Below are 13,266 nucleotides of genomic sequence, written 5' to 3' on the forward strand. Positions count from 1 at the left end.
TCTCAGATTCTTTTCACTTGGTTTAATGTCTCCTAAAAACATCCCTCCCAAACCTCAGATAGTTATAACTTAAAATGAGTGGAAAATCCTGTCCCCTTCTCCTGCCATCCACCTGGGCTCTCTCGATGGGAGAGGTGATGAAATGCTAAAACCCCAGTGTCCCATCACAGACCCTGGAGATGCCTAACAAGCAGACGGAGTTAAAATGACGGATCCCTCCAGACTGCAAAATCCATCCCTGCTATCCACACGCACAAAGGGCGAGATGAAACACGCCTGAAAGCCGGCTCCGGTTTAGGAATCAAAGCACTTCGATGTTTCACAGAAGAGCCAGAAATGGAAAAATCAGTATTTGTTTGTACACTGAGGCCAACTCTAGAATCTGGGGCTTCCTCCTTAAATGGCAGTGTACATGCTGGAGACACTGAATTTGTCCCAAAGTCTCGCGTGTTGTGCATTCATGCCAAAGCAAGTGGGAATCACTTAATAAGGGCTTCCAAATGCCACTGCACAAAGAGTACTAGTGATCACAGCATAACACTGGCTTCCGAGCTGGGAAGGCACGTGAATAAACAGGGCGCGAGCTGCAGCCTGGAGGCTGCCCTCCTGGTGGATCTAACGGATGCTCTGTCCATATTCATCACCCTCTGCATTATTTACTCAGATCAACTTGCTCCCTAAGCCCAAACCCACCCCCATTCCCTGTGGCGGGGAGGCGCCGCCCAAGCGACCGCTCACACTGACAGCCACGCGGTTCTAGGATCTAACGGACTGACATTCCATTCAGGGCAGAGCGATTCCCAATCGATATTGAGCCATCGCTTGACACCAAGCAGAAAGCTGATAACATCACAGGAGAGAACCGCCAGTCATTGCCAGGGGCCCCAACCCGTCAATGCACCTGCCTGCCTGCTGGGGAAAAGCATCCTATATCACCTTAAGCGCCATTGTCATGGCTGCCCCAGCCTGCATCAGGCCGCAGGGCTCCCCAAGGCAGGACTGGCCCGGGAGCTGGTGACCCTACTTCAGAGCCTAGACCTTGAGGTACAGCCAGGGAGCAGAGCCAGTGTGATAGGTGTGTGGCATTTGCAAGGACATGATGTGCAACAAGTGGGTCTGGTGGCACCCTGCCTGACTGTCCCCCCAGCCACTGCCCGGGTTGCCTGCACGCACAGCAGAACAGCCACCATTATCAAGGCCTGTCCCCAGGGCCACGTCCCCCACGTGGCCTGGTGAGCAGGGAGCCAGGGGGCTTAAACTCACCAGGACCTCCACAGCTCAGACTGGCCGGGCCTGACACTGGTTCTTCGTGCGGGGGACAGCTGCTGGCCCTCCGAGTCTGCCTACCTCGGCTCCCAGCTAAGGCCCTCACCCAGGATCCGGCCTGTCCGAAGGGAGTACAGCTGGCCTCTGGCAGTAAGGTGCCAGAAACTCCGAGCCGGAGGGTGACAGGCTCTTCCCAGCTTGTGCTCTGGCCATGCCTTCCGGGATCAGAACCACGACAGACCCCAGCAGTTCTCACCACAGCCTCCTGTGACCAGGATCAACTGGCAGGGGGCCAGAGACACTCAGCGGGGGTCTCTCCCCGGCCCGGCATGGTGGGGGCGAGAGCAGTAACCCTCCGCCCAGCTCGGGGGCTCCGGGGAACGAGGAAAGGTCTGCACCCTCTCTCCAGGGCTTGGTTTTCAGCATGGTGCTTTTATAATGGGATTCCAAAAAGAAACCAATCGAGGGAAAGGAAAACAGAAAACTATTGAAACAAAAGGGAAGCGTCTAAAGCACTCTAGCTGCTGCCTTTGAATCCTTTCGAGGGATCCTGCTCTTCCACGAGTGCTATCGCTATAGATCGCTGTTGCAGGCAAACATGTTAAATGAAGCCCGAGTTGAGAGAAGCTGGTGCTGACTGACACCTGCCTAATCCCGCCACTGAGAGAACCCTAGGCAGTCCCGTGGCATGTGCCCGTTCTGCAGACCTCGAAACACGATTTCCACGTCTGCTGACCTCACTGGTACGGCAGCTCCTGTGCCCACGGCCACACCGCGTTCATCACTTAACGTGCTAAAGAAGCAAACCGCCACGTCACAAATGTCTTTTTCCTGCATTTTAAGGTCTGGATTTTAATAAAACTGGCTTCCTTTGTGACCCTATTTTATTGTGTGCATTTAAAGACGTCTTCCTGAGACGGCGTGGCCTAACTACCAAAGGGGCCCAAGGCACAAAATGGGTCGAAAATCCCTGCTTTAGAGGAAGTACCACTGGCCTGTGCGAGATGCTCAGACCTCCTGTCTGCTCATAACCACGGGCGAGGCACACAGGCTCTGCCACGTCCGTGTCCGGGGCCTGTTCACTGAGTCGTCGCACCATGTGACCCAGTTCCAAAGTGCGAGGAACGTATGGACACGAGCCCGGGGAGACCGTAACGTGGGAGAAGCCGGGGCTGGGGGAGCGATGGGGGGTCCAGGAAGTGTGTTCGAAGCGAAAAGACCTGCGTTCACGTTCACAGGATCACGCCTCTATAAAAGTAAGGTGCGTGTTCTTTACAAAGTGGTCTGCTGGACCCTGGAGGTCAATGCTAGGACACCTGGGCCCCGAGCCCACACTCCGACTCTAGACTACTCAAGGCCGGGCGTTGTTGACGTGGGGTTTTAACGACCTCTGCTTGCAAGGTAGGTCAGCAGGGCTGGCAGGACGCACGGTAAGAGGCCCTGGCGAGGCAGCGGCTCTGATAACGGGCCCCGTCCAGGGGGCAGGCAGCTGGGACACGTGCCAGGCGTCAGACGGCCCTTCTCTGAAGCCTGCCCTGCCACTCGAGGAGGTGACAGGGACTTCTTCCGAAACCGACTCGGCCTTCACTCGACTCCGATGTGACCACCGCAGCCTGGAGACACTAGCCGGTTGGCCAAGGTTGTGTTGCAGAGAACAGAACCCACTCTAGTCAGCTGACACAGAGAGGGGCCTGCAGGAAGCAGAGCTGATGGATGCTCGGGAAGACTGAAGAGACCGGCTCTGTAGATTAATATTCCAGAAAGGACGCTCCAAGCCACGTGGCAGATCCAGGGCACAAAGGAGTGGCTGTCTCCTGTACGATCAGGAAGCCACCGGAAAGTTGCCAGCATAGCCGCCAGCTCCTGCATCACACCACCACGGCCACCATCTGGGGGCAAGCACGATAAGGAAGCCACCGCTATCCAGAAAGAGCCACGATCTTCGGGCTGCCACCGTGACGCCATGGCTGCTGCTGTCCACCCCATAGAAGCTGGTACTCCGCAGCCTGCCTCTCCACCCCCTCAAAGCCATGAGCAGCCAGTGGGACGTCTGACTCTGCCCCAGGAAAGCCGGACACCCGCACGACAGTGCTCGCCTGGAGAAATGGCAGAAGGGCGGCTCGGCCTCACCTCCACCTTCCAGATCTCGAGACCGTTCCCCGGGGCCAGCTCACACTCCGTGGGAGGCCAAAGCCCCACCTCAGGAGAGACACGCCATGCTGTTCTGCTGCGCCTGTGGAAAGGTAAGGACGTCGGCTCAAACTGCTGACAGCCATCCCGCCACGGGGAGGAGGCCATGCGTGTGAGGACGGAGGCAGCACAGAGAAAAGCAGAGCCAAGGGACAGAAGCAAAGACTGTGCTCCCGTGGGACACCCTGAGTTCCCGGATCCAACCGTGCCTGAAAGTGGCCTGAAGCCTGAACTTTTCCTTTATATGTTATATACACCCAAAGGGAGCGAGATTTTTTTTAAGCAGTTTGGCTTGAGTTCCTGGTTCTTACAACCACGGGAAGCGTGACAGTGGCTACAGTCCAATCCCCAAGGCCAGAGAGAGCCTTAGCTCCATCCCTGGGGACACATGTCAGAGCAAAGCGGATCACAGCACCAGCCACACCATCAGCACTTGCAGATCTCACTCCCCCTGCCTTACAGTTTCTAAGCCTGAGACTTCACCTAACCTTCCTTGAGCTCTCGCTCCTCCAAAACTGAATTGTCCATTTGTCACCTCCTCCAGGAAGCCCCCGCTGATCTTCCTATTCTAAGCATCTCAGTTCTACCCTCCTATGAGCTCTCTGGGCGTGCTGCTGCCAAAGTACTGCACTGGACGTAAACTCAGTCTCCCCCTAGAGAATTAAGTCTCTTGAGCACAAGGGTCTGTATCTTCCATCTTCTGCCCCCAGCACTGAATCAGAGACCGGATGGTGTGGGTCTACCAGGATTTTCTTAACAAAGGAATGAATGTGTCTCCTTCAGGTCTACCATCTGCTTTACCGCCCATTTCTCTTACTGACTCTCCGATTCCTTCTAATTATTCTCAACAGCCAGAGTTTTGAGAGGAATCGAATCCATATTGGTCGGTAGTCCCGTGAAATTCCCACACAGGTGAAAAATGAATGTGACCAGCTCACCCTCCGCTCATCTCCACCATCCAACCATCTTGTCTCATCGGTTTCCAGATCTTTCCAAACACAATTCTTCTCAAAAATCAAGCCCAGAAAATGGAAGCCCCGGACTTATAAAAACAGCTCTCTGAGGGCAATAAATTAACAAGTACAAAATCAACATCCCGTGCTCTCAGGAATGAACTTCAGCGGAACGGCCCGAAGCCGGAAGAGAAACCGCACAAGAGAAACCGCATTGCACAAAGCAGAGGAAGCAAAGTTGGATTTGAGATTGTTTGGACAAACGGAGGTGGCCACGTGAAAGAAAATATGTAATAACCTCCCAGAAATTCCTCGCTGTCTTTACTCTTAGAAGCCCGTCCCTTTAGGCGGAAAAAAGCAGCAACACAAAATCCAAATACAATCAAGTCTGGTTTTGAAAAATAAATATGAGCCATTATTCTATGCTCCCTACATCTCAAGCTTGTGTGGCATTCTCGAGCGAAACGTGCAACAGACTCAGTCCTTGGGACGTGAGAACCTGCTCCTGGAGCCATAGCCCTTCTGACGGCCTCAGGGAGGAGACCCGCGAGCAGCGGAAACACCGATTCGTTTTCTGGACAAGGTACACTGAGCATCCACTCTGCACAGGATGGTCACTGAGTGCAAGGGACACACCAACCAGCAAATGCTGGATGCTGCCGCCGTGAAGTTCACCATCCGAGAGGCAAACTCAACTTTAAACAAGTATGCCAACTCATGCTGATATGTCGAAATGACGTCTGGGAAGGAGATGAACAGGGTCCCAGGAGAGAGGACATTTGGGTGGTCCCAGAAAGCCTGTCTGAAGTGGGGACATCAAAGGAAAGCCACAGCCCGCTGGAGGCCGCCTTCAACATTGGCGGGCGGCTCCCAGAGTCTGATAACGTCCTCACTGGAACACCCCACCTCTCTATTTGAGGCCCTCTCTGGCCGCTGGACCACTGCGCATGCTCGGCCTGATGTGGGTCAGTGGCACTGCAGAAGGGTCGAGAGTCGGTGGATAGTCTAGGCAGGGCGACTTAGAGGTGTGTTCCACCCACTGGCTCAGGGGTGGTGAGCTATAGTCAACTATAGTCACCATGCTGTCTGTTATATCCCCAGAACTTATTTGTCTTATAACTGGAAGTTTGTCCCTTTACTGTTTACTGTATACTGTTTTGTATACTTCAAAGTTGCTAAGAGAGTAAATCTTAAAAGTTCTCATTACAAGGGGTAAAAATAACTATGAGGTGAGGGATGTTAACTAAATTGACTGTGGTCATTTCACAATCTATGCATCGAATCATTATGTTGTACACCTTAAACGTATACAATATTATATGTCAATTATACCTCAATAAAACTAGGGGGGAAATGTGGTCTGTCCATACAATGGACTATTACTCAGCCATAAAAAGAAATTAAATGCATGCTACAACATGAACCTCAAAAATGCAGTGTTCCATGAAAGAAGCTGGGGAAAAAAGGTCACATATTTGTATAATTCCATTGACATAAAATGTCCACCATCAGCAAATCCATCGACACACAAAGCGGACCAGTGGTTGTTGGGGGCTGAGACCATGGGGAATGGGGAGACACTACTTATAAGTGTGGGGTTTCCTTTGGGGGTGACGGGTAGACCTAAGGGTATTATGCCAAGTGAAAGAAGTCAGACAAAGACCATAGGATTCCGCTTATGTGTGCAATCTAAAACAAACGAACTAAACAGAAACAAACTCGTAGATACAGAGAACAAGATGGTCGCCAGGTGGGAGGGGGTCTGGGGGAGTGGGTGAAAGGAGGAAGGGATTAAGAAGTACAATGAGTAGGTCAAAACAGTCACGGGGACGTAAAGTCCAGCATAGGGAATATCGTCAATAATGTTGTAATAACTGCGTGTGGCATCAGATGGGTACTAGATCGATCAGGGTGATCACTAAGTAAGTTATATAAATGTCTAATCACCATGTTGCATACCTGGAACTGCAATTTTTAAAAAAATTTAAATAAAAATAAATGTATCAATAATCAAATTAAATTGAATTGGCAAAAAAAAAAAAAAAAGATCTGCTGATTAACTAGAAGAGTCCATAATAATACTTCTGCCAGATCTAAAAACAGAAAACAACAAAACAATTTCACTGAACATCTCAATTAATTAATTGCCCAAAGGAGTCAAGCTTGGTTCCTTAGGAAAAACATGGGATCTATTTATATATTTATGAGAGGGAAAAAATGCAGAATGTGACTTTGCACATTTAACCCTGTCCCAATATTTACAGCACATTCCTGTCTGTCTTGGCAAGCAGGTGTCAATTCTATATTTGTGCCTAAAACTTTATTCTAAAGCCAATTTATAATTCAACAAATCAGGAGATGTTTATTGGCTGGGAATTCATCAGGAAAATTCCATGATCAGAGATTGTCTATTGCAGGCATTTGTCTAAGTAGGTTGAAAGTTAGAAAAGCAAGAAGTTGAGTTTTCTGAGAAGTTCTTGGAAAAGGAAATTTAAGAAATCAAGGGCCCGTAACATGGGGCCACCACCTCACTTTCAAACTTCCACATCCTTCAAATGAGAAACGCTCTCACAGAGACACCCCAAAAAGAACCAAGACAGAAGCGAACAAAGGGACTGACTCAGAGACGCTGATAACGCACGAGAAAGGCAAAGATGTTCACACCAGCATTGTTTACAATGGGGAGAAAAATGGAAACAATGTAAATACCCATCAACTGGGAGATTTATTAAATAAATAAATGCAGACAATGGAATATTATGTAGCTATTACAAAGGATAGGGCAGATCTACATAGGCATTTGTGGGAAGAGCTCTGGAATACAAACTAATTTTTTTTTAAATCAAAGTGTAAAAGTGTGTGCACTATGCCTTCCTTCACATAAACACACACGCACACACACACGCACACACACACACACACACAGACTGGTATGTGCATTTAAGATTCTGCAGGAATGATAGGTAAGTGGTATCGAAAGCCTGAGTTTTGGTGGGGAGACACAAAGGAGGTCACATTTTGTAACTTTATGTACTATTTGAAGCATTTTTACCAAGTACATGTATTTTTTTAAAATATTAATAGTGATTGGTACGTGAATTATAAGCCTTTTTTCTTTTAACTTTTTTTGAGGAAAAAATACATAAGCAATTGCTTTCAACTCTGTTCTCTGGAATCCTGGAATTTAAAAAATGTCTGGGCAAAACGTGGGCGGGGCTTCCAACCTGGTTCCAGGTGGCGGAGCTGTGTTATGGCCAGTGTTCCTGCACAGTATTTCTTGCAGGAATAAGAGTTCCACCACTAAAAAACACATTTCAAAACCACAGGGACAAGGGCAATGTAAATGTGCAAGGTTATCTACACTGTTTTTATTGAAAAAAATGTGCTCAAGTTTTCCTGCACGGACTTAAGGTGATGTGGTCTTAAGTCCACATGTCCGGAATCACTGAGTTTGAGAGTAGCAATTTGAACGGTGTTCCCCCCAAATCCATGTCCACCTGCAACCTCAAAATGTGGCCTTGTTTGGAAATGGGTTCCCTGTAGATGTAACTAGTTAAGATGAGGTCACACTGGATTAGGTTGGGCCCTGAATCCGATGCTGATGTCCTTACAAGGAGAAGAGACACAGGGGAACACACAAGGAGTAGGCCATGTGACAACACGGGCAGAGATTGGAGTGATGAGGTCACCAGCCAAGGAAGACCAAGAACTGCCCCCCACCCCCCAAAGCTGGGAGAGGCAGGAAGGACCCTTCCCTACAGCTTCCAGAGGAAGTGTGGCCCTAGTGACACCTTGATTTCAGACATCTGGCCTTCGGAACCATCGTTTTAAAAGCACTGGGTTGGCAGTCATTTGTCGTGGCAGCTCTAGGAAACTAACACACTCACAGAGGGGAGAGAGAGGGAAAGCAGCAGTGTAGACAGGTCCTGAACCCACAACCAAACCACCATCTTTCTGTTTTGCTATCCCAACGGTTCTGAACCTAAACCACAGCCAAATCAGGTTCACCTGGCGGTTCACTCCTCAGAACAGACTCCTGGGCCCCAACCGCTGAGCTCCTGGCTGCCTGGGAGCTGGGGGGAGGTGGGGTAGCAAGAATCTGCATTTCTAACAGGTTTCCAGGTGCCTATGCTCCCAATACTTCCTTCTCCTTTAGGGGATGGCTTCACGTGTAAGCTTGTTTTCTTAAACAAAAGGTTCTACAACCAGCGATTATAAAAAGAAACTACCGGAAGTCAGCAGTGTCTCCTCTCCCCACAGAATACCTTAGGCTGCAGGAGGCAGCTGTTGTTTTTGCCTGCTCAGGCTCCAACCCTCCTTCTGTTCATCTTCCCAGCTTTCCTTTGGGGAGCTACCTTCCCCCACTCCCAACCTGGATTGGGGTGGGGTTTGCTTCAGGGAGATCCATGCTACCCAGGCCAACTGGCGCTTTCTATTCCCTGAAAGGGGTGATTGGTCCCCGGATGGTCTCCAGCTGGGCCCAGTAGATGACGTTCTGGGAGACATGGGGAAACTACTGAGCAGGAACAGTTCCCTTTCCACTGGGAGGGCAGGAGCCTATGAATCTGGGAGCATCCGCAGCTATTCTGACACCTCAGGAGGAAAACCAGCCCAGGGACACAGCCAGCAGAGGACGCAAAGCCAGGAGCGGGAGAGGAAAGTCCCCATGACAGCGTCTGAGCTCCTGGATGCAGCTGTACCTGAAGCTGCGCGGAAGACAATCTGTGCCTCGATTTGCCATTGCAGAGCCAATAAACGCTTTCAATAGCTAGAAAGATTAGACAGACAGACAGACAGATCATTTATCCTGCCAGTTTGAGTTGGGTTTCTCTCCATGGCAACCACGAGAGTCCTGACTGATACAGAATGACCGAGTCACACCAAGGACCCTTTTGGGCCAGGATTCAGTGCACTCACATGTCACAGGAGCAAAATGTAAGTCGATTCTAATTTAGGAAAGTGCAGAGAGTTCAAAGGCGAGTCCTGGAACAGGTGTTAAAATATTAAAGAATCCCCCAGAAAGACTTTTCCAAAGTGGTGACCTTATCCATCAGGAAGCATTTGGCTGAAATGACAGAAAAACCCAACTAAAAGCGGCTTAAGCCATAAGGACGTGTGTTCGGTACTTAACGAGACACCCAGAGGTGGGCGGCGGCAGGATGGCTTCCGAGGCTCGATGGCGTCACCGGGGGTCCGGGCGTCGTTCCAGCGTTTTGCTCTGCCTTCCTCGGCGTGCTGGCAAGCTGTCCCCTCGCCGCCGCCAGGCGTCGAGTCCTCACGCGACTGCGTCCCGAGCAGGAAAGCAGGGGCGGCGGAGGAAGGACTCTCTCCGGGTTCTCTCCTCAGGGAGGTTTTTCAAAGAAGCCCCCGGCACACCTGCTTTTCCAGCTCATTGGCTGGACCCTGGCCACGTGACCGGGCCTTCCCCAATCACTGGCCAAGAGGGAGCTGATTGACGCCCCGGCTGAGACCAATCAGGATTCACCTCTGGAGCTGGGCCCACCATCTCCAGCACACCTGTAATTCCGGCAAAAAGGGAGAGGTCGCGGGGGCAGGCGACCAGGACAGCGTGTCCTGAAGAAGGTTCTCTCCGTCCCTCCGGGCACCACGTGCCCACCGCCGGTTTCCGACCGCAGAAGTGGGCCTTCCAGGCTTGAAAAGGTTCAGCCCCGACCGCTCGCCCTGTTGCAAAAGCACCTGGGCTCTCTTGTGCCTGAGTTCCGGCCCATCCCTGTGGACACGGCAGGCCAGAAATGCGGGGGAGGCCCAAACTGCTCCACTTTTCCCCCGGATCTTTTCAAGGCCAGCAGCCGAGAGGGTTGCTGCTGCCTTCCCACCCAGCGGCGGCCACCTCCACAACTCTCCATTAATCCAGATCCAGGAGACAAATCCCTCCTCACACGCCGACCATCTGCAGTTGTTCTCACATATGTGTTCTGGTCCCGGGAGCCCCCCAGGTGCTAATGAAGGCAGCAGGCTGGGGAAGGAGAAGCCCTGCGAGTTCTGGCCGGTCCGGCCTCCCCGGAGCTTCACGGTCCACCTCACGAGGCTCAGAAACCAAGGACAAGAGAGAGGGGCTTCTTGGGCCACCGGCTTTGGGTGTGGTGGCAGATCCCAGATCTTGCTGTCTTGATCTGGGAACCCGAGAAGCACATCTGAGGCGAGAATCAGATGCAGGTGGTCGATTCGGGAGATGACCCAGGAAACATTGGGAGGGGAGCAGAGAATTGAGACAGATCAAAGGCGCGATATCACGCCAGGACACTGATACAGCGCAGAATACGCTGGGCAACTGGGCTCCGTCCTGCCAGGCAGCCCTGGGAGACAGTGCAGGAAAAACTCGGAGTTATCCCACCCCAAGGAGCAGGACTCCTAGAAGTCATTCATTCCTGGCACTTTTGTTCAGCCCTGCACACAAACACCGCAGCCCTGACGGCCAGAGGAAACCCACAGGCATCAGCAGGGGGACGCTGGACCATCACAGGAATGGCAAGGGGTGAGGGCAGGGATGAGAGCGTCCTCCACACTTGCAACATCTGCCTTGGTCTCTGAGCCGCATGACCCTGCAAGACGAGCAGCCCTAAGATCAAGAGGAAATCACCCCATGAGTCCTTAAGGCACTTACAATGCCACCTGCACTGGCCTGGAAGGAGTCTGCCCTGTGCTGCCCGCTCCAATCTTAGGGAAAATCAAGGCCATGGGCTCCGCGAGAGCAGGGCCCTTGTCAGGATAATTCATCACCCTCCGGTGCTGGTGTAGTGCCGGCTTAACGAATACATGGAAGAATGACCAGTCCGATAAAGCCTAAGAGGTAGATCTTACTCCCATTCTACAGAGGAGAAAACTGAGACTCTGCAGAGGGCAGACCTAACTAACGCTAGCCTCGTTCCACTGTGCCCATGCAGCGTTTCATCCGACCCTCCCCATCGCCTGGCCGGGTAGGGAGCACATTGACTTATGCGATCTTAGGCAATTTGCTGACCTTTTCTGTACATAAGTTTCAGCTGCAAAATGAAATGGACAACAGTACCTTCCTCAGATTCATGGACAAGTAAAATGTGGCCTAGAAATTTATTCAGCCATGTAAAGGAATGAAGTGCTGACACGTGCTACGACGTGAAAGAAACTCAAAGACTTTATGCTAAGTGAAAGAAGCCAGACCTGAAAGGCCACTATTAGATGATCCTATCTAGGATGTGGTTGCATAGTGTAGCGGTTAGCACATCTGCTTTACATGCAGAAGGTCCTGGGTCTGCGCCCCTGTGGAGCCACGGCCTACAGGCTACGGCCATGCCACCCTGAACAAGCCCGATATCTGATCTCGTGAAGCTAAGCAGGGTTGGGCCTGGTTAGTACTTGGATGGGAGACCACCTAGGAAGACCGGGTGCTGCAGACATAAATAATAATAAATAATAAAAAAAAAAAAAGATGAACCCGTCTATATGAAATGTCCAGAATAGACAAATCTCTAGAGACAGGAAGTAGATTAGCAGTGGCCAAGAGGAGAAGTAACTGTTAATGGGTGATTTTATTTTGAGGTGATGAAAATTCGATGGAACTACATAGTGGTGATGGTTGCACAGCACCGTAAGTACACTAAATGCCGCTTGTACACTAACATGGTTTAAATGGTGAATTTTATGTTATGATGAATTTTACCACCAAAGGAAAAAAAACGAAAGACATGAGTAGGCATGTCTTTAGCATGAAAAGTGAAATGAAAATGTTGCAAATCAGCCCACTTTCCTCTGTTTTAAATAAATGTGAATTATAACTGCAGCTATCGGCCCGTCCTTGGACTAAAACAACGGCAAAATGTTGAGAGTAATCATCTAATTCACCGGACGACACCGTTAAGGGCGGGGTGTGCCATCCACATCCTCCCCTCCTCATTCCACTCCTGTTATGTGACCATAAAGACGTGCATTTTTGCGAGAATAGTCAGGGCATCATTGATTTCCCCAAGGTCACCTCTTAATCCTTTGATATTCAAATCATTCTATTTCGAAGTGCCCGTTCAATTCGCCGCTTGGTCGATTTCCTGTTTTCACTCCGGGACTTCTCATTGGTCAGTGGTTTTGCCGTGGTTCCGGCGACTCACCAGCATCACTTTCATTGACTTCCTGAAATCCCGCATTTCTTGCAAAACTTGCAATTTCACGTTATGATCTGCACTGAATTTATAGTTCCTTGTCATTTATCCAATCTACAGTTCCTGCCGGATCCTTCAAAGATATTGATATAATGGGATGGATGGGAGTAAACATTATCTCGAATGCGGACAGTTTTGGCCCCCACGGGACATTTGTCACTGTCCAGAGACGTTTCTGGTTGTCACAAAAGAAGGAGCATGTCTCATTCCCTCTGAACCTTCGCGTGCCAAGTGCGGAAGAGCATTAAGTGCTGATTAAACAGTCATTCGACTAGCATTTAATGAGGACCTACTACGTTCCAGGCACTGGGCTAGGTCCTGGGGATATATCCACGAATTAGACAAAGGAGGTCTCTGCTCTCATAAAGCTGACGTTCTAGTGCAAAACACAGATAAACCGAAGACTCTACGCTGCGTCAGGCGGTTGTAAATGCTACGGGGGAAAATGAAGCAAGATAAAAGAGGAAGAGAATGTTGGGTGCCAAGGTCAAAAAACGCCCCTCCGAAATGATGGCATATGACTAGAACCACGTTGAACTGAGGAAGTGAGCCTCGCACACATCAGGAAAGGGCATTCCAGACAGATGCACATGCAAAGGCCCTGGGGTAGGTATGTGCTTGGCCTGTCGGAGCCAGTGAGGAGGCCAGTGGCTGGCGAAGCACAAGCAAGAGAATGGAGAATGCGTGAGCCATGCCCAGGACTT

The 13,266-nt window shown here is 50.5% G+C and overlaps 1 protein-coding gene and 1 pseudogene across 1 annotated transcript in view; one reads left to right on the top strand and one right to left on the bottom strand.

The window, feature by feature from the left end:
• LOC120615992 (transmembrane protein 132B) overlaps window positions 1-13,266 on the bottom strand; it is a 245,614-nt gene that overhangs the window by 209,736 nt on the left and 22,612 nt on the right. The window lies entirely within an intron of this gene.
• On the top strand, window positions 11,690-11,806 carry LOC120616132 (uncharacterized; annotated as a pseudogene).

This window comes from Pteropus medius, unplaced genomic scaffold (assembly GCF_902729225.1).
Source record: "Pteropus medius unplaced genomic scaffold, Ma_sr-lr_union100, whole genome shotgun sequence".
NCBI lineage: Eukaryota > Metazoa > Chordata > Mammalia > Chiroptera > Pteropodidae > Pteropus > Pteropus medius.